Source organism: Triplophysa dalaica, chromosome 4 (genome assembly GCF_015846415.1).
Source record: "Triplophysa dalaica isolate WHDGS20190420 chromosome 4, ASM1584641v1, whole genome shotgun sequence".
NCBI lineage: Eukaryota > Metazoa > Chordata > Actinopteri > Cypriniformes > Nemacheilidae > Triplophysa > Triplophysa dalaica.
The window spans coordinates 13,277,715-13,302,646 of NC_079545.1; the positions used below are offsets into that span (position 1 = coordinate 13,277,715).

Below are 24,932 nucleotides of genomic sequence, written 5' to 3' on the forward strand. Positions count from 1 at the left end.
CTGCTGCTACTTATACTACTGCTTTTATTCATAATAATATCAGCGTTTTGTGAGGTTTGAATATCAAACATGATTAAAATACGAAAGTATCCTTTCAAGGACCTGCCACTATGTCATCGTTTTATTTAGTCTCGTGTTCCTCTCTTAACCGGCAGGGGGTGGTGTTGAGTTTAAAAAGCCGCTTGGTTCTCGGAATCGTTGTTAGTCCTGTTACCTTGTAGCAGGTACGATGGATTTTTTAAACGCGTAAAATGCGTGTCAGATATTTTTCAATCAGGCGGGGTTTAGTACACAGTATTCCTGTAAGATGTTATAACATGAATTATCATCGCGTTTTACTACTAGGCTACACCGAGGGTGAAAGACTCATGACGTCTGTCGAAAATAAAACATGTTGATGCCATTTGCAGGTGTAAGAGCGTCAGGACGTCAACGGGAATGAGTTTGGAAGTTTATTCCCCTCAGCGTAACACCTAACAAGGACTACTGGAGAAATAAGGTGGATTTTACCGTGCATCATTTAGGAGAGCTTTTATTTACGTTTGCTTTTAACGGGACTTCTATGGAGTTGGATCTGGATTAAAGATAAAGCTTTGTTGACTCGGTAAGGTCATTTCTCTGCTGGCATTTTCAGTTTTAATTGCATTAACAATGCCTGCTATTTGTTTTGCACGCATGTTCTTCATTTGTAATGTATTATATAGTGTATTTAAAGCGTTTTGGTCGTATTTGGTATCACTATACCGTAGGCTGCCTCTGTGCTCGATTGATTTTTCCTTGATGAGCGTCAGACTTCATAAAGTAGAAAATTACTACAATTGATCGAGTTCTATAGTGAGCATGCGTTGTAACGTCTCGTCATAATATATAACATCCATAAACATCTTGTCAAGAAAACATGCTTATTTTATCATTTTTGAACGTGTTCCAGAAATACCTACATGTTTTAGGTTTACACCAGTGCGCTCGGATGTGCATCTGTATGGCTGTTGGGTCGACAGCTCGCTCGTGCACTTTATTTCCGTGTGTCTGTGTGAACTTAACTCTATGCGCATACACTCAACGGTTGTTCATCCAGGAAGTCAGACAGACAGGCGAACATGGGCCATGAGAACGCTTAAAATACTTAATTCCCCACGGGACATACGAGTTTTGAGGACTGTAATTGTGCCCTTGATATCCCAGTCACCCTTCAGAAATTAGGTCAGTATCTTCTTTAACTATATTGTCATGCGTATGAAATACATCTGTGTGACACATCGCTTCACGTTAATTTCAGAGTCGTGCAAACATAAATTAATTTTAACCTATACGTCATGTTACTTGGAGATCGAAATTGAGTCTTTTTTGTTGTTTTATTATCACCTGCCTGCGGGCACTTCGCAAAGCTTGTCATTGATCTGAGCCATATGCCACCCAAACTTTCACTTCCCCTGTAGCTCAAAAATGCTTATGCACGATGTGCGTTATCCTTGTTACTATAACGCGCGTTAAATAGTTTTGACGCGCTATATGCATTTTACTAGTGCGTGCGCGAAGGCGCGCTCCAAAGTGAACGGTTCAGTGTAGACGTGAGAACTTGACGAGAAGTGAGCGCTGATGATGTCAGGACCGGTTGTCGGCGGCTCTCGTCTTCATCCCCCGCCGGTCATGTGTAGTCGCTATTTTAAGCAACGGCTCTCTCTGTTACGCGCACATGCAGCGTTATTCGTGAAGAGCGCGGGATCTCGCCCCGGAGACGCAGGTACATCTAATGCCGTTACTGGGGGCTCAAAAGTTGAAACAAAAGTTACTTTTCGGGCTTGTCTGGGGATGGAAAGAAATGTGGTTGATGTAACTGATGCTAGATAAGCTGTTTTCGAAGGCATTCGAGTTAAGGGAGTTTTAAAGCATTTCTTTTGCATATACTGAATGCTTTGTAGTCTGCTTCTGATAATAATGACATGTAGTGTTTTAGTGGACCTCAGGCCTACCCTCCATCCTGTAGGAATTGTACTATGACTTTCTTAGGGTGTTGCTTTTTTCCCCAGTGCAACTTTACCTACAGTAGTACCTTCCATAGTCTCTAGAAGTACAGATGCTACTCGTCTAAAAATTAAATATACGCACTTGGCATTAACTTGTATCGTGACTTTAAGTCAGCTTTATTAGTTATGGTTATTCAGGCATCCATCCGTTTTCCAAGCCCATTTGTCATGGGAGTGCTTATCCCAGCATCTCAAGTACGTGCCCTATACACCCTGGATAGATGTCCAGTCCAACATATTTAGCTTGATTCAAGAATACATTATACATAATAATTGTACTTCTATCGTCAAACTTTCCTGCATCACAAGATGTCTTCTTTTCTTTTCCCTGCACTGTTTTTTCTATCTGCTTGTATTTCCAATCTAGCCTGTAATCAAGGTGAAGCCTTCTAGACAGTCTAGAGTGGGACTTTGGTCTCAAAATTTAATAGTAATCTAATTGCTTATGGTTGTTGTTATATAGTATATGCACTTATCTGAGATTAGACATTGCTAAATTAATTACATAAAGACTACACAATGCTACCAGCACAAATAGGAAGTCCTAGAACAAATCCAAAGGGCATACTTCACATATTCTATAAAAATACAATGTGCAACTTGTTTTGATTTATGCCACTTCTGTTCAAAATGTCTGTGCCCGGTTAGGACACAGCATGAGTCATATCAAGTGCATGCAAGGCTATTGCAGAGATTGATGCGGATGAAAAGCACTTCATATTATTTGTTACTCTTTTTTTTTTTTTTTGAGGTCAGGTTTCCCCATGTCTTTTTCTATAAATTACTGGTGAACTTCTGTTTACTTGATAAGAGCCATGATCTTTAGTACTGGTGTTGTCTGTAGAGACACATCCATGGGTAGACTGGGAGACACTTATCCATTGCTTCCAGTGCATTTCATTTGTATATGTTCTTCTTTTTTGTCAATGTGTGTGTTCCATGGCAAATGAACACTTTAAGAATCACAAACACACAATTATATAGCATATATGTGTATGTTTCTTTATTTTTTGAGTCTAAAGACGTCTGCTCACGGATCCTTATTCAGGACCAATCCATGAGATTAAAGAGCCCAAGTGGTTATCCTCCACCTTCATTATCCTTCGAGGTTTCTGAGAAATTCTTGTGACCAAATCTTTGTTTAGATGCCATCCTGTTCAAATCACCATCTTGGCTACGCTTAGTTCCTTTAAAATATGAGTAAATGATGCAGCAGCTTCACATAAATTGACCACAGTCAGCGAGAGCTGTGATTTCGAGGTAACTTGCCCTCTGTCTTTCCTTTGATGGCTGCGTAGGGAGTCAGAGAGTGGCCTGGAAACACCCAGCTTGTTATAATTAGAGATTCTGTTTAAACCTTGTGTTGTAATGTGTGCCCATTCAATTCTTGCAATGCGTTACATTCCAGGGATTTAGTTGAAAAAAAATCTGCTTGCAATTGATATAAAATTGCTGTTGTGTCAGAGGTACTGACACCCTGTGAAGATCTTTTCATGCTAGCATGAGGCCTTACCACCCGTGTCCCTGGTCAGTTTTTAGATTTGTCACAGCTCATGGCCTGACCAGCCGTGTCCCTTTAAATGCCCATCTGAACAGTTTTTAAAAAAATTGTCCTTCTGTCCCCTGCATGTAAGCCAAACGTCTCTGTTGAAAAATGCATCAAGATGGGAGTAACCACACGGGTTGTCAGACGGGGTGGCTCGGGCGTGTACTGCCCGGTAGGAAAGCGCATTAAAAATTAAACCTCTGCCATCGGCCGTAATGTACATCTGTGAACTGCTTCAGAGAGAATTTAGAAGAACGGCGCTAAGGATAACACGAAGAATTCTTTCCCTGGAGATAACGCTCGCGTGTGCTGATTTTAATGCCGGTATTAAAGGAGATGGACGACTCATCTGTTGCAACTCGTAAAAGGTGTCTGACACAGATGCTTTAGCTAGTTGTATTACTCCAGAGGATTCGGTTACCGATATTGACCGCAGCCTTGACAAGGGTTCACAATAGAGGCCGCTGTCATAGTACGGTGGCTTTCGGGTCTATCACGGAATGGGTGAAAAAACAGTGAGGTTATGTAGAAAGGTGTTGCTGTCAATTAATTTAATGTGAGAGAAAGACTCCTGTCATAAAAGCTTATTTGCTTCTGTATGAGCCAATGGTTTGCTAATATTTTTATTTAGCAGGGAGTTGGAAGGTAATATACCACAAAGTATTTTGTTATATGATGTATGCCGATACTTCATTAAATTAAAGGAGTAGTTCACTATAAAATGAAGATTTCATGACAATTCACTCACCCACATGTCCGTGTGTTTATTTCTTCTGTCAAAAACAGATTGAAGCTTTTGAGGAAAGGTTTCCCTGGTTCATATCAAAATATTTATATACTTTTAAAGCAATAATAGACCTCCAGAATGTTCCCCCCGACTTCCGTATGACGCAATCACATTGGAAAGGTTACGCGCGATGCAGATTAAAAAAATATACATCTCTGAAATGCACGAAATTTTAATTTTACAGTGAACTACTCCTTTTAAAAGAATGTTAAGCCTTCTAGTAGTTCAGATTTGAGCTCTCAGTCATTTTAGCTGTTTGCTTCTATATGTTTGAAACTGTACGCACAAAAGCACGGATGGCATTTAAAAAGCAACTGCGGAGGATAACGTCAGAATTTTCCAAACCTGAGATATCTCCATTCATTATCCTCTTCACCTGTATTTTATTACAATTTACTCTTTAAAGGGGACATTTCATGAAAAGCAGACTTTTTCCATGTTTAAATGCTAAAATCTGGTCTCTTGTGCATCTGTCAACTCAGAAAACGTGAAAAAAGACAAATCATTAACTATTTTTATGTGAGCCTATCTCTGAAAGCCTCTGAGAAAAGGAGCGCTTCAGAAATCGCGCTCTTACTGACGTAAGTAGCCGTTCTTATTATAATATTTCCGCCCCTGTTCTGAATGTGTCTACCCATTGCGCCACCGCCATTGTTGTTTTCACATGTGTGAAGTTCCAACACCATTACAAAAGTAGCACAGCTTACGAACTGTTGTGTTGTTGGCTGCACAGAACAATGTTCCCAGACTCACGGGAGACATTGAGCAATGGATTTATTTAGTTTTCAATGGAAATCATCCACTCCGAGCGAGGCAAAGCTACAAATAAAGACATTGTATGTACAGTTATTTTTTAAGTGTGACCTGCGGCAACTTAAAATAGATAAAATGTCACTGTGACACGTTTGTCCGTTCACTATTAAAATGCGATGTCTGTGGCTTGTAAACAGGATTGTTCTGTGTAAAATAAATTTGACTTGGAGAAATAGCGATGCGTTTGTCTGTAGTATCTTCCCTTCAGAAAACTATGTGTATGGTTTGTAAACACGCAACGCAGTTCTCTCGCTCTAATGCCGTCGTGACCGGACGGGCTTTGCGAATGGCCCCGGGGAAATGGTGTGCCTATCGGAAACAATGTGTTTGGTGTTCAAAGACGAGACCTTGTTTCTTGTTTGCTTTATGTGACCATACTTTAATGTTTTGTCGCTGGAAGCACAGGCTTCCTTCACAGTTTCTGCTGAAAAGGGGGCGGAGACTAGTAGCTCTCTTGCATTTAAAGAGACACACACACCAAAACAGCGCGTTGCAAAAGTGGGCATGTAGCGCATGGTATATCAAGAGATCTTTGGTGTTTTTTTAGCTAAAATTTCACAAACACACTCTGGGGACCCCAGAGACTTACTTAACATCTAGTGAAACCATTCGAACAACCTCTCCTTTATTCTTCAGGCTATCAGCATCATTAATTCTTTTATTAAACACATCTATGACTTCAAGAGAGGAGATAAATTTAAGCTATGTGTGAAATACACCTAAATAGAGAGTTATCAAGAAGGATTCCCTGCTATAAATAAATATTTATATAAATATAAATATTTTATGTACTTCTGCGTGTGGTGGTATGTGGGTGTGTGCACTGACATGTATCGCAACGAGCTCCTTGTCTGTTTGACAGACAGCGCTGTTGATGTGAAGGGAGTGTGATGTAATGTGTAGTGGTCTATAAATAGCATCACGCCCCCATCCTGAAGCCCTCTGTTTCACCCATATGATGTGCCGACGCACGGAAAGCAGCGCTAGAGCGAAACGTAGTATCATAGAGAATTTAGATGCATAATTCACACAAAAATAAAACATTCATTAATTCATCATTCCAAATGCGGAACACAAAAGAAGATATTTTGAAGAATGTTGGTAACCAAACATTGCACCCATTGACTTCCATTGAATTGGGACAAAATTACTCGGACATGTCTCAAAATATCATATTTTGTATTTCACAGAAGAAAGAATCAAATACAGGTTTTAAATAAGTTTCAGGTGAACTAGTTTTACAAATGTTGGAAACCAATGGCTATTCAAATAATAAGATAAAGCAATAATTTCATGTCAATGTTTAGAATATTTAAAAATATGGAAATAGAATTTTGTGAAGCCAGTCTATGAAATTTTGCGAAATTTAAAGGCTCACTCTACCCATCCCCCTCCCTTTCTCAGCACATCGGTGGCTGACACATCACTAAGATGTCGTCACGTTTTCACTTCTTTCCCAAAGGAGATCATGTATTTATGAACCGCACTCCATTGGACCTTTAAGTCACAGGAGTTCATGAATAAAATATTTCACAATGGCTTTGAATGTGGCATATCCAATCAGATGTCATAGCTGAGACTTCATCAAGATATTTCCATATGATTTCATAATATTTATTTCAATCTTATGTTGGCCTCTTTGGACTGAAATCTGTATAAAGATTGATCCTTTACAAGTTTCCTTTTGAGTATGTGTTGCATTTCTGTAATCCCGCTGGAGTTCAACTCCAATAAGCAGACTCATGTTCCCAGGGGGATGTGATGTATTCCAGGCCTGCTCCCCTCTCACTGGGTCACTGACAGCTCTCACCACAGTGGAATCTTGAACGTTCACATCCCATAATGCCTCATCTGTGCCTCTTCCAGTGTTATGCTCTGCCTTACTCAGATCAGTGTGAGGCGATGCTTCTGCATGACAGAGAAACGTCAGGAGGGCGTCTTTGTTGTTTTCAAATTTATATTTTTCAGTTTACTCGCTCTCAGGGGTCCTGGCTTTTTTCACGCTCTCTTTCTCAATATCTGACATTCTTTCCTCAAAGTATCATTCATCTGCCTCTTACATAAAAGATATTTTGTACGTCAAGACCGAAAAATAAATGGAGCTTTAACCCTGCCTGAAAAGGAAAGACATGACTTCTTTATTGCCAGTTTTTTTGTCATGGTCCTAGATGTTTGATAATCTATTTTTCAGTAACATTGACACACAAAATCTTTTTAACATTTGAGACCGAACAAATGTTATATAGCAACAGGCAATGCATTTTCAATTAAGATGTTTTCATTGGACGCTTTTAATAATGTAAATTTGTTTTTTATGTAAACAGAAAGTGGGATTAATGTTAAAATGTAATTTGATTTGAATCAAACTTTAATTTGATTCATTGAATTAAATGCTTTGACAAACATGTTAACATATCTGAAATGAACACCACAATTATATACCTGCGCAGACCTCAGAATTTCTGTACACTTAAAACCCAGTTTTGGTTTGGTAAACGTAGGTGTTTTCAAGCAGACTTGTGGAATCCTGTGCACTTCACAGGAAACTCCAGAAAGTTGCATCAGATTAGCCAATCAGATTAGAGCCTTACACAACAAAAATGTGTTTGCCCGTTTTAAGTGCAGTTTGCATCAGATGGTAAGTAATAAAAGTGACTGTAGGCGATCTGTGGGCATGCTATATGAGGTCATGAACGTGAATTAGCCCTCTGAACAGGAAGTGGATTATAAAGTCATAAAGCTTTTGGAATATGGTCATACGATTGTACAGTTGTACAAGCTGAAGTTATTCAATCTTGATAAGAGCTGACACCAGTATTTTAACAACACTGAAATACGGCCTGTGAAATAGTGAGCTGCTGTCAGATCAAACATTGTTTTTAACCCGTCAAAATTCTGCTCTGTAATTCCAAATTAAAATGAGTCTGATCTGGTAGCAAACTATAGTCAGAAAAGAAGTTAAAGACCATGACTGTCCGATACATTCTCTCTCTAGAGAAGTTAATCGGTTCTTCTGTGAGCTGCACGATTAATCGTTAAAAGATCCTGATCTCGATTTGAACACCCACGCGATCTCATTAATGAAAATCAACGATTCTCGTGTGTCTATTAATTTACACCTCGGACTAAAATCATAACGCTTCAATATTTGCTGTTGCTGGCGCAGAAGTTAATTTATTATTATAAGGTATGTAACGACGTCACACACAGTCTTTTCAAAACACACACTATCATTATTTCTGTGTCAAATGATAACAGAAGTAACGTTACTGGGATTAATGCAGAGAGTTGCCAACTCACACGCATGGGACGCGTTTACAAGCTCCTACTCTGCCTAAATTAATCTCACACCAAATAACAGACCAACATATAAAATAAATACAGCCTGACAACCAAACTGTTCTTATGAGTGTCTTTCAGGATTGTGATACATTGTTCTGATATGCTTCAGATCTTAACTGGACATGTTAGTAACGAAACTAACGATTGTAGTTTGTAGCACGGACAAATACGGGTGAGCTCTTTTATCAGTCATTATGGTAAAACACGTCATCAGAGCGCCTATTACTCTATTAACGCTAATAGAGAAGCTAAGCTATTAGAGCTTTTCGTCAAGTTGCCCATCATTTCATGTTTTCAGGTTATTTTAAACTGTTTACAGGTGAGAATTCTGCGTTGTTATATTTATCAGAAGTGTCTTTCTGTAAAGACCCCTTCAAGCGGTCTGTATATATCAGGCAAATTTATAACATAAAAAAGTGTCACCTTATGAAATTGTTTTACTGAGACATATTTCCTACAAGTTACTTCAATGCATTTATAGTTTTAAGGGAGTTAAACTTTTGCATTTAAAGTAAAAAAACGAAAAAAAACTTTAGTTTACTTATGGAATTTGTGGTTAAACATTTCTCACCATAGTTACTGTAGGTTAACCATGAAATATGTAATAATTTTGAAGCAAAGTCTTACATATTACATACCTAAATAAACCGTCAGAACCTCTAGTAAATTATGTATTACTTTTAGTCATCATTCAGAATCGTAAAAGAATCGCAATCTATGTTTGAAACGAAAGAATCGGGATCCTCAATTTATCCATAATCGTGCAGCTCTACTTACCAGCTGTGATTATTTCCTGCTCGTGACACATGCACATATCCTGTTTTACAGGAAGTCATCTCATGTGCTGACATTTCAACACAGTGAGTCTTGATGGCGTCCGATGGAGGTTGATGGGTGATAGACAAACAAAGATTTCAATAAGTGTAGGTGAATGTATGAAAGGTCTTACAGCTCATTAGGATAGGATCAAATGGTTTATGATAAGACCAAATATTTAGACATATTTTTTTTCCGGCAATAAACGATTCTGTAGGTGTGTCTCAGCTTTTTGTCTCATTCAGTAGATGTGAAATTAACAATTCCCTTGTTGTTTCTCACTTGAAATCGTTCCCTTGTGCTTTAACCTTTGCTCTTCACAAATCTCCACAATGCACCATCTCACATCGAAAGCTGACTGCGTTTTCCCTTCAGAATTGTTATGCATTTCACTCCAGAGGACAGGCATGGGCTTGTCAAACCTTGATTTTCAATTGAAGACCCACCGAAGTGTCTTAACATTTCCAGCTTGGTTTTTACACGTTGACGTAACTTCCTCTGAAACAGAAAATAAGGGTGGGACATATTAAGTGGCTTCTGTCATTTAAAAAAAGCCAGTAGCAGCGGCGGACACTATAGACTCTTACTGTTAACAAACAATGCGTTTTTATGGACAGAGTTTAGGTGGAGGCAGAAAGATCCCCCTGACCGCATGCTAGGTTGCCATTTTGTTTGCTTGCTTTTTAACAATGACTAGAAAAAAACGGATACAATTAAACATGTCAGGTCTCTTAATGTCTTGGACCGCGATTGTTTTTGAAAAAGTTAACTTTAACGCAAGGAACCTGCCCGACCTGTATGCGCTCTCTCAATGGATACAGGGACGAACTGACAGGATTACCTCCAGTTAAGTGGCCTGACATCTACACCAACCAGACAGAGAAACCAAGCGTGTATAGTAAAGATAAACTGAGAGCGTAAACATCTATAGATGCCTGGGTGTACCAACATTGGCAAACGTTAGCAAATGCATTTACTTGAACACAAACCTGACACATAACATTATCAAGTGCATTATACACGGCGGTTTGTTTGTGTGTAATATTAGTGGATGGCATACAGCTAATTTACTTAGTTTTAGTCTATTTTGCGATTGAAACTTGTTTCCCGGCTGCATTGAGTTCATTTTGCTTATATCTAGAGCCCTGTGATTTCTGTGATGTGGACGCGGAATCCTGCTATTTAAATCTGTCATCTGCCGGTTATGCGTGGATGAGTGAATGTGTTGCACAGTTTAATGCTCATGGATTTGTCTGTGTCTCACTGTATGAGGATATAAACGCATGAAAACATCATGTCCAGAGTTGCCCTGAGAGTTTATTTCAGATGCATTTAACTGTTTGAAAAAAACATTGTCACTGAACTACATACACTGAAAGTCAAGTGTCTATTGTGGGAGCGTCTTCGCGGCGACCCGTCAAAGTGAAACACAGGTTAACCTAAACGTTCAAATGAAAAAATACTGTAGTGTTCTATAGTATTTGAATTGTGGTATTGTTGTTGAAAATTGATCAACTGTAGTAATAGTTCAAACACACTATATGATCTAGGAATTTTACTGCAGTTTACTATAGGCCTAGTAAATACTATAGTATATACTTATACAGTATGTCCTTTTTAGTAAGCCAGTCATTTTATGTGATGATCTGTGCATTTGTGTTTTTTAAAGATGATAACGGACGGTTAAACTTGTGCTACCTGTACAACTTCTTGGCCTGTGCTACAAAACTTCAAACCTCTTTAGCACTAGTGCTATGTGCCCTGTATTTCAATTCAGATCGACATGCGTGTTGCGTTCTTTAATGGTCCACCTCGAAACTAAACATGACGCGGCCCAAAACGAAACGTGATTGTTTGCTTCACCTGTCAGTCATATGGCCTCTTGGGAGGGCTTTGGCCAAAGAAAGAGGCTAAAAGTTTGAAGGTCTGGCTATGCGAGACTATTCAAAAGTTAATGTTTTGTGAAAAATAACCTTGTTCCCAAGTTACTGATTTGGGCATACGTGAGATTATTTTAGACACATCATAATCCACACCAACATAAAACAGTAGCTTTTTCATCTTAAAGTCACCATGAAACGGAAGTTATGATTGACTTCTTTTCCATATCGTGATGTATATCCAAGTGAAACGGCTTCTGATAAATTAGAAGAAATGTAGGTTGGGGCTTTATTTTGTGCTTCCCATTTTGATAGGTTTATTTTAAAGTGGGCCTGCAGGCGAAGGCTAAAAATTATACATTGGACAGTCAGTATATTCCCACCCTTTTTTTTGTTGCTTACATCCTGTGGTCATGAGTTGTTGTTGAGAGGAGGAGAGGAGCTTAATGTTTTTGATTACAAGTGCAAATTAATTTTTAGAAAATGATGGTTTGCACGAATAAATCATTTATAATTACCACTGCAACACGAATTTCGAATTTATTATTATATTATAATTTATTCGAATTTTCTTGTTTGATTTCATAGTGACTTTAAGTGTTATGAAGTGAACCGTGAGCATTTTTAATGATCGTGTCTGTTCAGTCCGCTCATTTTATTATGTTTTTCTATGTTGTCTGTGTTTTTGTTTGGCAATGGCAGCAGGTATGTGTTAAAATATTAAATTGGAGACTGTATTCTGTCGATTGTGGCACTAAACAACACAAAACAACAAGATGATATTTTAAACTCCTTATGTAGCCGAATCTGTGCTGGTTAATGGCTGCCTCCCAGATTTCTAGAGATGTCATTTTGAAAGTGATCTGTTTGCTATTACGGAGGTAAATATAACTTATTTTTTCAGTTCATACCTCTTTGTTGGGTCCCTCAAGGTTTTTGTTTTTTCGAGGCCGGGAAGTCTATTGCACAAAGCTTTATCAAAGACAATCGAACTGAGCAGAATATTATCATGCTAATATGTTTATGGGTTTTTTGATCCAACCAATGTCACATTTCCTTTTTGTGTTTTTTTATGGTCACCACTGATGATACATCTGCCACTGAGGTGAATAAACACAAATCAGACGACAGAAAAACCCAGTAATATCAATCAAAATCTACTTTAATAAACCGTGTTCGTTGAGGCGCAGACACTTCTCTTTTGTAGTTTTTGGAATGACACTGGGATGTAGAGGAAAGAAACCGGATGCAAGGAGGATCCGACAGTATGCTAATTTAATTCCCAAATTAATTCCAGATAAAAGCTAAAATCGCAACTCTGAGCGCTCCTCTGCAATGACGTACATAATTCATACTGTCAGTGTGTGTGTGTTTTACCAAAAACAGACCGAACACATGGGAGATGACTCAGTGGCCTAGATGTATGTTGTTTTCCTTCTGAGATTTTACTTTCCTAAATTTCTTTTAATCTCTCTCTTTTCTGCCCGTGTTACAGCTCAACCTTGAGTTTGTGTGGATTTTTCATGTCGTGCTTGCTCAAACCTCGCCGGGTGCCTTTTGTGCTTGTGCAGACGTGAAAGATCAGTTGGATGCAAAGACCACTGTTGCCTTTTTATTTGCAACTGTAATAGCTTGTGCAGAATTACGGTTAAATGCTGCCACATCCGAAAGCCAGAGAGCACTCTCATGCAGAAACTCTTAATATGGAACACAGAAGAAGAACGATTCACACACAGGGTTCCAGGATATGCCAATGGTCATATTCTATCACTGTTCTTCAAATGCACATTATAAACGATTCAATTTTCGGTACCTGAGAACACATGGTTATCATATTTATATTTATTTCTTTTACTTGTACTAGTTTTGTTTAAGGATACACTCAATTGAAGGAAATGCACGTTCAAACACAGCCTGGACGCACACACACACTTAACACTTAACTGAACATTTCAGTCTGTATAGGCGCTTAGTGTTTTCTGTCCCCCAATGAATAAAATCATGTCATCCAGTCCCGATTAGAGCAGTCAATGGAAAGAGGTGAGTGAGGCTGTCAAGCTGCCGTTTGAAGCTGTGAACAGCGCAGCAGGAGACTAATGCACATTTACATGTGTATTATTGTATGATCAACATAATATATATATAATGCAATTCTTTCAGTATCTTTGATAAAATGTATATTACAAATCAATTTGGGATTTTCAGTAATGATGCCGTCAAAAATATTTTTGTAGACTTCCAGTTTAGTTTTTCTATATAATCTAATGGTCTGTTAATGGTAGAAGCCTCATGGTTTAGGTAAATTAACACACTGCATAAATAAATTATTATTTGCCTGATGAGGAAATGGAATAAGCTGGTAGTAATACTTTTTTTTTCACTGATATACATGTTTTTTTTCACACAAGAGGGTAAGGTACAGGAAGAAGGTACCTTTTGGTACTGGCACCGAATTCCGGGTACTTTATTTGTACCGGTAATGGCTTAATAGTTAACGTTACCCCTCCCTAGTCGTGATGTATTGTTATAGAATTGCCAAGAAATATATTGTTTATCGTAGTATTGGTGCACTGTGATATTATAGGTATTGTGAGCCATGTATCGTGATTCGTATCATATCGTAAGGAACTTTGTGATTCCCACCCCTAATAATTAGTGTGAATCGATATATATCATCACAGCCCTAGTGATGGCAAAAATGTTGTATATTATTAACTAGATTTGAGCAATATATTGAAATACCGCAAATGTGCATATAGCAATATGCATTTGCAATGGATTGCAATAAATAAGCTGTTTAATTGTTCGAAAAGTTATGTATGGTCAAAGTTTTAGGTCGATGGGGATGGTAGTATCTATCTTGCAAGCGGATGTTAGTTGGGATATACGTGCATGCGAATGCGAGCGTGCGTGTACGCTGACGCAAATCAATCAACAATCCGCGTCGCAAAGCTTTCATAGCGAGCAAAGATGAGCCATCCCGAGACATCCGCAGCTGCTGCTGGCGATTCTTTCAGAAGTTGTAGTGATAATTTCTTTTTCCTAAAATAATGTGAAACATATTTTTGTTATATAATTGTTTACATATATTTTAATAAAATTTAAATTGATTTTATAAAAATAAATATCGTATCGCATATCGAGTATCGCATTTTTTAGCATGCTATCGCATTTTTCCTCAATATCGCACAGCCATATTATTAAACAAAAATTCCCCGTCATTGACATTTATTTTCCAGTGACAGAAAAAGTTGAATGTCATCCATCATTTTTAAAGATTACAATGAGGGAAATTAGTATTATCCCTTTTTGGTCAAGTTGGCACGGAGCGTGATCGCAAGTGGCCAGAGGTACCCCTGCACAGAACACGATCGTGAAAGGACACATATTTCCCAATCCTTTCATATAAATTCCTCGTCCATTCAGGAAAACCCATGCGGAAACTGCGGAGACTCACGGAGCAGAGTCAGGCGAATGTATAAACAAGACATTAGACTATGATGGCCCACCACTATTGTTTCGCCATAGTTTCAAAACAAAATGAAAATATTTTTACACTTTTCATAAAAACACAAAGTTGTTTGAGGCCCCTTGTCGTGTGCTCTCATACAAACACAGGTGCGCACAAAAGCGTGGTGTGATGTTCACAGACTTTTTTCCTTCAGAGAGAGAAAGCGACTAGCGTCCTTTTGGATAAACATTAACTTTAAGTAAGGTGAAAAATGTCTCTCTGGGTCTTCTCCGTTCAATGAGCAGCAGAAGCAGCACATTCATAACCAAACTGCAGCTTAAAGTTACTTCTAAAGTTTACAAGCACCTGTCACACATGATCATAAACATTTGTCTGTAATTATTATTTTACGTCTGACAACAGAATAATTAACTATGTTAACGACTTCAACTGTGTTTGGTATTCCGTTGTTTTAAAACACAGTAGGATAAGTTCAGGGAGTAAGCTCATGTCCCGCCACGACGATGTCACAAACATGCTAACTAACACCTAACATCACCTTGTGTCATAGTGACGGGTAAAACTAGATTATGACTGATTTTTTAAGAGCCTGTTGGTCAAAATGACAGACAATGAACAAGTCTAGCGCAACCTCTGTATATGTGATATGATGGGGTGTGTCTGTTAGGTCATGCTATTTTAGATTAGCCCTTTTAAAGGCATGTGAGAAGTTGATGCATATGAGCCACATCCAGGGCCCCGATGACATCATTGTAGAATAAAACTAATTTGTACGTATTACAGAGAGGTGTGTGTGTGAATGGTAAGTGAAAGCATTAAAGTAAACGCTTATGCTGTTGAGGTTATGACCGTGCAGGTCCGTTTGAGTGCAGCTCACACGATGGGGTTTTAATTCTGACTTCTTAGGTCCTAAATATTTGATGGCGTAAAAAGCCAGTGTTTTGTGTGCTGGAGACGTAGTTGTGTGTGTGTGTAATGGAGAAGCAATTGTGTGTGTATAATATGTGTATGTGTATGTGTGTGACTTCAGCATTAATCTCTGTGCTCTATCTGATTGGAAAATCCTGTTGGGTTTAAAACGGCTCTTCTTTGAATCTAGAGCATGGCTCTGTGTGCGTTTGTGTGAGTGTGGTTTTGCATGTTTCCAGAGGCAATGCAAAGTACTGTCACTAGGTTATGTGTCGTCAAATGTATAATTGTATTCTAAGTGTTTTGTATATTTGGAGGTATGTGTGGTTAAATCTGGTGGGAGGGAAGCAAGCTTCATTTTAGGTGATTTCCTGTGTGAGCTCGACAGACAGGAACTAGTACACGTGTTCCTATGTAGGTTGCTGTGGTGTGTGCATGTATGTGTGTATGTGTGAGAACAGATGCACAGGGGTACAGAGTGTTGGATTTACCTCCTGTGGTGATCAAATCATGCGAATCCAGAAACTATTTGTTTCATATGTAAGTCAGTCACATATAGAGTTCAATGCCAAGCTAGTGATGTTTTTCGCCCCCTTACCCTAAACCAAACCCAAACGTAAACCTGGGGAGATTATTAGATTAAAGATTACATATTACGAGATCATGTAAATAACATTTCACGCGGTGTGTGATGTTGCCATGTGTGAATGTAAGCAGTCTGCCGAGTTGTAAAGCGGAAGGTGAATGAATAACAAAGTTATTCATTCAAACCCCGCCCTAATCAAACCTCTCTGACCACACGTCATGCAAACCCACCTACTCAAGCGGGAAGAAGGAGGTTTAGGCAGACAGGAGAGAAGCTGGATCGCAATCGCGTTATTACCAAACAAACATGACCGAGAAAACAGAGGTGGCGTTTTCTTTATTTCTCTTGGTGAAAGACGAGACTGTAAAATAAGACGACGGAGGTCAAGTGGTGTTTATGCAAAAAGCTTATATAAGAGTGCCATCATGCAGCAACAACACTTGGTAGAAATATCTAACATACAAATAAATCATTTGAAATAAGGTTTGGTTGTACCTTTGCTTTGTGACCTAATGGCTGTTGCATTAGACAATATCATCATTATAACAATATTTATAGATACAGTTTGAAGACTGTAGAGGTCAGAAAGTGGTGTGTTTACAGTAGGATATTATATTAATCTGAGCAAGCTGACAAAATATGCTTTACATCCCAGATGCGAGCACACCGTTATCCTTCAGAGAGAGCATCCAGCCTTTGTTTTCATGTTTTGGAGAAAAGATGTTCGGAATCTATCATCGAGCATTTTAGTGACTGAACACTGCAGCGCACAAGCTTATAATAAACATTAGGTACCTTATCGTTATCGTCCGCTGGTGTAGAGAGTGGATGCAAATATAGACAAAAAGAAATGATAATTATAATGTGAACTGTCCTTATCACACATGTGACCATTAAGAATTTAGTTTTTTTTTATTAAATCTTTAAATAACCCACCCTTTGTAATAATTGTATTCCTTTCTATTTTGTCTCTTATTTATTTAACATAGAAGATTTTCGTTGCATTAATTTAATTACGACAAAAAAAATATTTTTATGTGAAAGATATAGGCTATCTAACGTAAATGTCCTCTTACTTAGATAATCACTGCTTTTCACCTTAACCACTCCTCAAGCTCCAGCTGCCTCGCTGTGGCCAAAGGTATTCACCGGGCCAAAAAACCCTGACTGTTGGCCCCGGCGAGGCACGCTTAGTCCCCGGAAGTGACTGTGGAAACGCGAATCGCCCTGGCACACACTAGCACACTGCTTCTGGCTCGATATTGGGAAATGCGGCTAGTGTTTTGTTGGCTATTGCCACAAATATTCCTGTGCTACTTAAGACTGTTTTTTTGGTCCACATTTGCAAAACTGACTGACAGATAAGGGTGACACAATGATTTATGTCAAAAATAAAAATTACGAAATATGGAAGTTTTGATGTTTCTGAAGGACTGAAGTAACTGCTTTTCAAAAATACGATTGTTACGTGTTTTTCACATTGAATACTATAACTTTTTGAATAAAATTTCTTATGTCAAAGTAAGAAACTAGTTCAAAACTTTAATTTAAAAAGGTAAACAAAGTGACATTTATTATTTATGAAATAACAACAACATTGTATTTATGAAATCTAGTGGACACGAGTATAGACACTTTGTAGGAAGGCATATGACATGCATCATTTGTTTTGCCTTAAACAGAAGTACAAGATAACCTGAAGTTTTAGAAGAGGCCTAAAGACAATGCGACGTCAAACTTTTATGTTCCCCTTCAGCGTGCCTCACGGGATATTATTTTGCCTGTGTCTCATGACTTGTTGTTCCCTTAAATTATAACATTATTTTACAATTATACCATACCTCTTTATTGTGTGATATTACTTTGCATTATACATTCAAGATGTGTAACACATTTATATTTACTTTACTTTTCATCACACACATACTGAGAACAGTTGTATCAAAAAACAATCCTGTATGTGTATAAATTATGGGATGTTGCGAGTGAGACACATCTTTCGCACAGTCCTGCATAACATGATCTTGCCGGCTTTTGTGAGCATCACATTGCAGTGAAGTCAGTTCGGGTGCTGTGTATTTGTGGGTGTGTATTGCTGAAATCAATGTACTGTGAAATTGATAACTCAGTAGCTGTAGGGAGATTGAACCATCAGAGAGAATAAAGATCGTTTCTGAGATGAACTTGGATTACACTGGCCGTCAGTTCCGTGATAAAAACGATTCGGCCCCTATAACGTGACTTTCTGTTTATGGGCACGTCATGCAACAGTAACATATGAAACACCATTACAGATAACATCATTAGTTTGCTAGTCAACTTTAGGTATGTTTGTGATTTATTACAGTGACCAGGTTTTATTGAGGTTGCGATTCTTAATTTACGCTGTGCTGGCAATGTTAACCCGTTTAAACCGGAGGTGACACATTCTACCAATTGGTATGGAGGGTCTGCATCTATATCACTTTCCCACGTGAAAATGTCGGGACGCGCCCTGGGATATGCTACCCTGAGTGGCAAAACACCTAGCACATTGGCTGAGGAGAACAGGAGAAATAAAGAAAACTGGACTATAACATGCAATTATTTGCTGAAATTACAAGCAGCTGGACACCACGGTGATCCATACAGCTTCACTACGACTAGGAATGTTTTGCCACCCAGGAAGCCGTGCTCCGGCGTGCTCACGTCATGTTCAAGTGGTAAAGTGACTATACGTCTATACCCTATATACATTTTACCATAACTCTGCAACCATTTGTGCAATAACAAAAATTTGAATTGTTCCTAAAAGTAGACAAACTATGGTAATAAATATGGTATATTACGGTAATGTCTTGCGTTCTGTCAGCCTATCGCTGCTTTTTTTAGAGCTGTAGAGTTAAAGTGTTATAAGTTATAGAGCTGCTGTTTTCGTAGAGCACTCTAATAAAATTAGCAAACAAAACATGGCAAAGAGGAGATACACAACAGAAGAGGCGATTGGGATGATTTTTTACAATGAAACATTTGTGAGGTGGGCCGGTGCTTGCAACTAGACATGAACTGCTTCAGACACCACCACATTTGAGTGAATAGTGCAAAAAAATACACCCTGAGAACTGGGGTAAAAAAGGCTCTTGAATGAAAACTATGTACATGGGTGACACAAAAAGACTTTTATGCATGTACTGTACTACAGTATATTTTTCTAGTCTGAAGTGCTAGATTCTTCCGTTCTTTAGTTTTCGGAGAATTTCAAAATAAAAATCAGTAAAAAATTATTTCCTTTTATTTTTTTATTCTATTTACAAACTCACAACACACAGTAATGGTCATTTACCTTAATTTATTTAAAGACATTTTTTTCTGAAAATAAGTTGATACTTTCTCCATGATGATGGCATATTATTTGACAGTCCAAAAAACAAAATGTGTGAAAACAGCCTATTTGTGCTTTGGGTTCTAAAGGGTTAATATGCTGGTTAAGGATCTGGATTGCTAATATGTTGGTTGCAGAAAGCAGGTGACCTGTGTCCCAAAAAGCGAGCACTTTCTTGTATTTTTGCACACCTGAGAACACGAGTTAATCTCATGATTCTCTACAAGGATTGTTCTTTCCATTAACACATTAAACACAAAAGCCTTTGCTGAATATGTAACAAATAACAAACTGGAGCCCATTTCCCAATGAAAGGTTTAGTGCGTCAGCCATGTGATATTTGATGAAAGTTCTCCACTTTTTTTGCTTTACATTTATCGTGTAACAACCAATTTCAAGTTCAACCAATAAAGTGGATTGCACGCTTATAATGCATCATTTATGAAGTTCACAGCTGTTTACAGCATGAGGAGAGCTTCACAAGTCTTTCAGACATTTTACAACTCACGTTTTCAGCTCCCACTGTTGTCTTAAGATGGTAAAACAAGATGTACGTCTCTTTGTTTGAAACACAGGTTATTTAGCTGATGATTGATACAACTTCGGTATATTATGGGGTCAATTGAGAATTTGCTGTATAGGATATTTTACCTACTTTTCCATAAATAGGTAGAAGTTAAATGACATCAAACTGAAAATATACCTGACAGGTCAATGTGTACATCGTTATTATAAACTTACCGTTGTAAATTGGATGAAATGGATCATCTTTTCTGTACCCGCTAAGACAAAAAAATAAGCAGAAAGATAAATGTTACAGTTTTAAATGTGATACTTACTTCTGGTTCATTTAATGGTCTTTGAATGTCTATTTTCCACCAATGCGACAGAACATTGTACTAAAATGTTCAGACCCTGTTTACCATACTACAGCAGGATGCTCATGCTTGTACCAACAAAAACGTCATGGGAATCATTAAGGAACTTAACTCTGATTACTAATTCCACTTTATGAGCTAAGATTTTCATCACTGGTGTTCAAGCTCTGATGTTCAAGATTCTTATCCTTGAAAGAGCTGACCAAAACTTTGGTACTTGAGGCTTCAAAACGATTACATTTCAAATCTGGTAAATTGAAACAGCTGCTAAGAAAACATTAATTTTTCTACATGTATTTAGGAAAACCTAAAAAAAAATCTTATGTGATAACCTTTTTGTCTTGTCATGCTGTCAGTCTTTCACATTGCTGTTGGATGACTTTGTTACTCCTAAATTAGATATAAAATCATTTCTTGGTTGTATTTTGTTGAAACGCTTGTGTAACTGAAACAGGAAGTTTTTCTGGACCAGCGTTGAACCAGCATTTACCTAATCCGAGGAGGTCTATACAGTGGCCAGAGCCTTGCTTGAAGTGGTTTAAGATCGCTTTGCTTAAACTGTGATTTACAAGAGTGGTTTATTCTTTAAAGATTGTGTGCCGGCTGGCATTGCGTGTCTGTGGGTACATGTAACGAATTTAATCTTGAGGGGAAATGGTTTGTGTTTAATGAGAATCATTTATCTTGATCATTTATCTTTATCAACAAAATGGCCACATTCTCACCATTAAACCTACTCGATGGTGTAATCTTTGCATTGGTGAAAGTGCCTCTTGAATACTTGTTTTTAATAAAAAATGTAGTTTCTTCACCTTAGAAAATGAATTCTCATTGCCATGAGGTTGAGTAGATGACATTTTTATGTTCTTCCATCGATAAAGGTTTGTCACATTGTTAATAAGTGGTCGACTGATATGGGTTTTTTAATGCCCGATGCCAATATTGAGAATATGTGGCCGATTTAAGAATGTAATTATAGTAAATGAGAAACATACAAAAAATAGTGAAACTAAATGAACATTTATTTTGCACAACATTTATTCAGTATTATCTTAATTGTACAACATTTAATGAGATAAAACCTTAATATTGACAATAAGTGCAGCTTTTTTGTTTATCTGTTTTACTGCTTCTTTTATCCAGCACAAGGTTATAGATAAAGTGTATAATTAATGACAAAAAAAGGAATGTAATTCCTTTATCCGATTTGTTTGTACAGTAACTGCATATTAAAATTGGGTTATTTTATTCAGTATGTTTCACATTCCTAAATTAGATCAAAGTTTAAAAAAGAATAATACTTGACTCGTCTCTGTGAAAACAATACAAAACCACGACAAAAAGCACAGCCTATGTATTTGCTTAGTTAGTGGCATATAATGTTAGTCTTGGCAAAAAACAGAACAGACTAAAACATACACACCAGTCCACACACTAAGTTATCGTGGACCATTAAATGCGGTGGATAAAAAAAAATATATATATATATAGGAATGCAAACGTATTATCACTTAACACAGTGTATGTGTCTCTGTCTCCTTCCCCTCACACATGACATAGCCACACAGCTCTCATGCTGGGATTAGAGGAAACAGCGTCTTGTTTGTAAGGTGGCTTTCCCACTTGAAGTTTAGTTCGGAACGGGGCACGGTACGCATGAAAAATGTCCAGGTATCGGCCAATAATTCGAGTTTGGTAATATATCGGTCGACCACTATTTTTACTCTAACACACATGACCCATACCCTGCACAGGTGAGTGAGGTGACACCCATGGGATAAACCCATCTCTGTTTTCACTGTTGCCATTGAGACATTATGTGTGCATGAAAATGAGGAATAAAGATCGTTTCTGGCCTAGCGTTATCCTCTGGCTACATTAACCCCCCTACCCACGAGGGGATAGTACTCATCCAAAAACATTTACTGAACTGACTAATGGTGAATTTAACTGTTGTCAGCCAAATCAATGTTCTGTTCCCAACCGATCTTCCGGGTTTTGAAAAGATCACTTTAAACTATGAATTGCTCTAGAAAGAAAAGTTGATCGTGCATTTTTTTGTGTGACATTTTAAAAACGTCTAAAAGCTTTCCAAAGATGCCTAAGTGTGACCTTCATCAGCTGTATGTTTCCTAACCAACAGTCCTCATCAGCTCAGCCATACTGAATGACTGGCAAGCACTTGATTTTGCTGCGGACCAGTGCCTTTGACCTACATTACATTAAGGGAATTAATTTGTTCTCTCTCACTCGCGCCTCTCATCTGTTTTGGTTTGTGCGGTTGTGTGATACAGATGCTTCACAGCCTTTTTTAGCATGACTACATAGTAAGTGGTATTAACAACATTAAACAGAGTTTAAATGTTTTAATAATGAAAGATAAAAGTGGGACAGGAAAAGAAAGGTTTTATACGTGCAGTGTGGCAGACAGACGAGGAAATCGCAAGATGCGTGGTTAAATTCCTGTGGCTGGGAATTTATTATTCGCTTATTTTGGAGACACTGGGGTAGTAGGAACAATCCCTTAACTTGGTTTATATAATGGTAATTGTATATCAGATGGTAAGTCATTATAGTTTTAATTTGGTTTATTTTTTCATATTTTAAATTAGCTTTTTTATGTTTTTATGTAAATTCTTGTTAAATAGTTTGCAACTTTGTTGTATGCTTGTCATTTTATTATTTATTTGTTAATTTTTATGTTGCCATAAAATATTAATTTGTGTCAGTTTTAGTTTAGTTTATTATTAGAATTTTAGTGGTTTAAACTTATTTCAATTTATTTATGAGGCAACATTTACATATTTCGTTAATTTGTCTTTTTTCCAATAATGTTTAGGCCAATATTTTATTTTACTTGAAACTAAATAACCTTGGTAATATCATTGGTTTTTCACGCCAAAAGAAATACTGTAATACAACGTTTCATGTTTTATACATCTGCAACAGTTAAAGGGATAGTTCGCTCAAAAATGAAAAATTTTCACTCAATAAGAACACAAGATATTTTGAATAATGTTGTCAACCAGATAACATTGGCCACTATTGACTTCCATTGTATTGGCACAAACCACTGAGACGTTTCTCAGAATATGTTAATTTGGGTTACACAGATGAAGAGTCACATACAGGTTTTGAATGACATGAGGATGAATAAATGATGACAGACAGTTTTTTTGGTCAACTATCCCTTTTAAGTATTTACCTTGGGTGAAGTTTTTGGTTGCAGCCTTCTGTCTTCATTGTCTTTATCTTAGAACAGCTTATGTTGTCTGTTATAACATCAAATAAACAATGAAAGCGATCTTTTCTGGTTAGTTAAGTACAACGCCCATTACTCTTTTGCATGATGTTGAAATGGTTATCTTATCTCTCAGGACATGAAGCAGAGACCCGGGCCCATACTAAGGCTCTAAACAGATATTACAGATGCCTGTTTTAACTATTTCTACCGAGCCCGTCATATTGTTACATGGCACATTTTTAGAGCCAATAAATTGACTTTGCGTGAGTGTCATGATTTCTTACCAAATATTTTATTTGTATCTAAAGTAATTGAGTAACGTTATTTATTATTAGCAGCAAGTACTTTTATGTGGATATATGTGTTTGCTTAAAGAATCTGTCTTATTAGAAGGGTTTTATTGCCCAAGGCGATAACTCTCTCGGGGTGTGATGCTGCTTAATGCTATGAATCATATCGCGGTAACCGGCTGTCAGGCTGCGCAATGCATCCTGGGAACGTAGCGAGATGGTTAAACGCAGGTTACTCCATAGCAACGTCCCTTCCAATTACTTGGTCACCTGGTATTCGGTAGATGCTTTTGTTCAAAGAGAATTACAGTAGGCCAATAGCAGGACGAGACCCCCGGGGTAACCTGGGGTTACACCCCTTATGCTAAGGGCGATCTTTGTAATATCTTGTAATGGATTTGGGTAGTTCGCCCAAAATATTTAAATTCCCAGTTGTAAAACATTACATTACACTCGTGGGAACCAGCGATCCTTAGCAATGCTATTAAACCTGACGTGATGTGTCTTAAAGTGGCATATTATTTAAATATACACAAATGACATTTTAATTGTGGTTGTCCACACACGGTTATTGCAATACTTGGAATAAAGCTCATAAATCGAATAAACCCCTTTAAGAATGTATTTGTTACGATTTGTTGTATTCAGATGGAGCTTAATGGTTGTTTTTCACCCCATTGCATGGACAGTAGCTGACAATTAAACTGTAGAACTACTGTAGTTCTCTTTTGGATAACAAGCCTGCAAAGTAGCTCATTGTCATTGTTTAGATCCAATGTCCCTAGAGTCTTAGCTGGACTCTGCTGTTGTCATTGATCTTAAACGCTTTCCCAGGTTTGTGCTGCGCTTTCACTGAACCACCTCCTACCCAGAGATTTGCTTTCTGATTGTATTTGAGCTTTTCATAGTAGGTGGTGAATCATTTTGCTACTTTACAAACACGACTTCTCTGCTTCTTATGTAATTCTCAGAGACTACATG

General features: G+C 37.7%; 1 protein-coding gene across 2 annotated transcripts in view; it reads left to right on the forward strand.

The window, feature by feature from the left end:
• The first annotated feature begins 195 nt into the window (after nt 1-195).
• taok3a (TAO kinase 3a) overlaps nt 196-24,932 on the forward strand; it is a 61,480-nt gene continuing 36,743 nt past the window's right edge. Inside the window, exon 1 of one of the 2 annotated variants that reach the window (XM_056744904.1) lies at nt 196-604. The gene's annotated coding sequence lies outside the window, so the exon portion shown is untranslated. Of the gene's footprint in view, nt 605-1,065; nt 1,204-24,932 lie in introns of those variants that run through there. The other variant, XM_056744905.1, reaches the window with a different exon arrangement.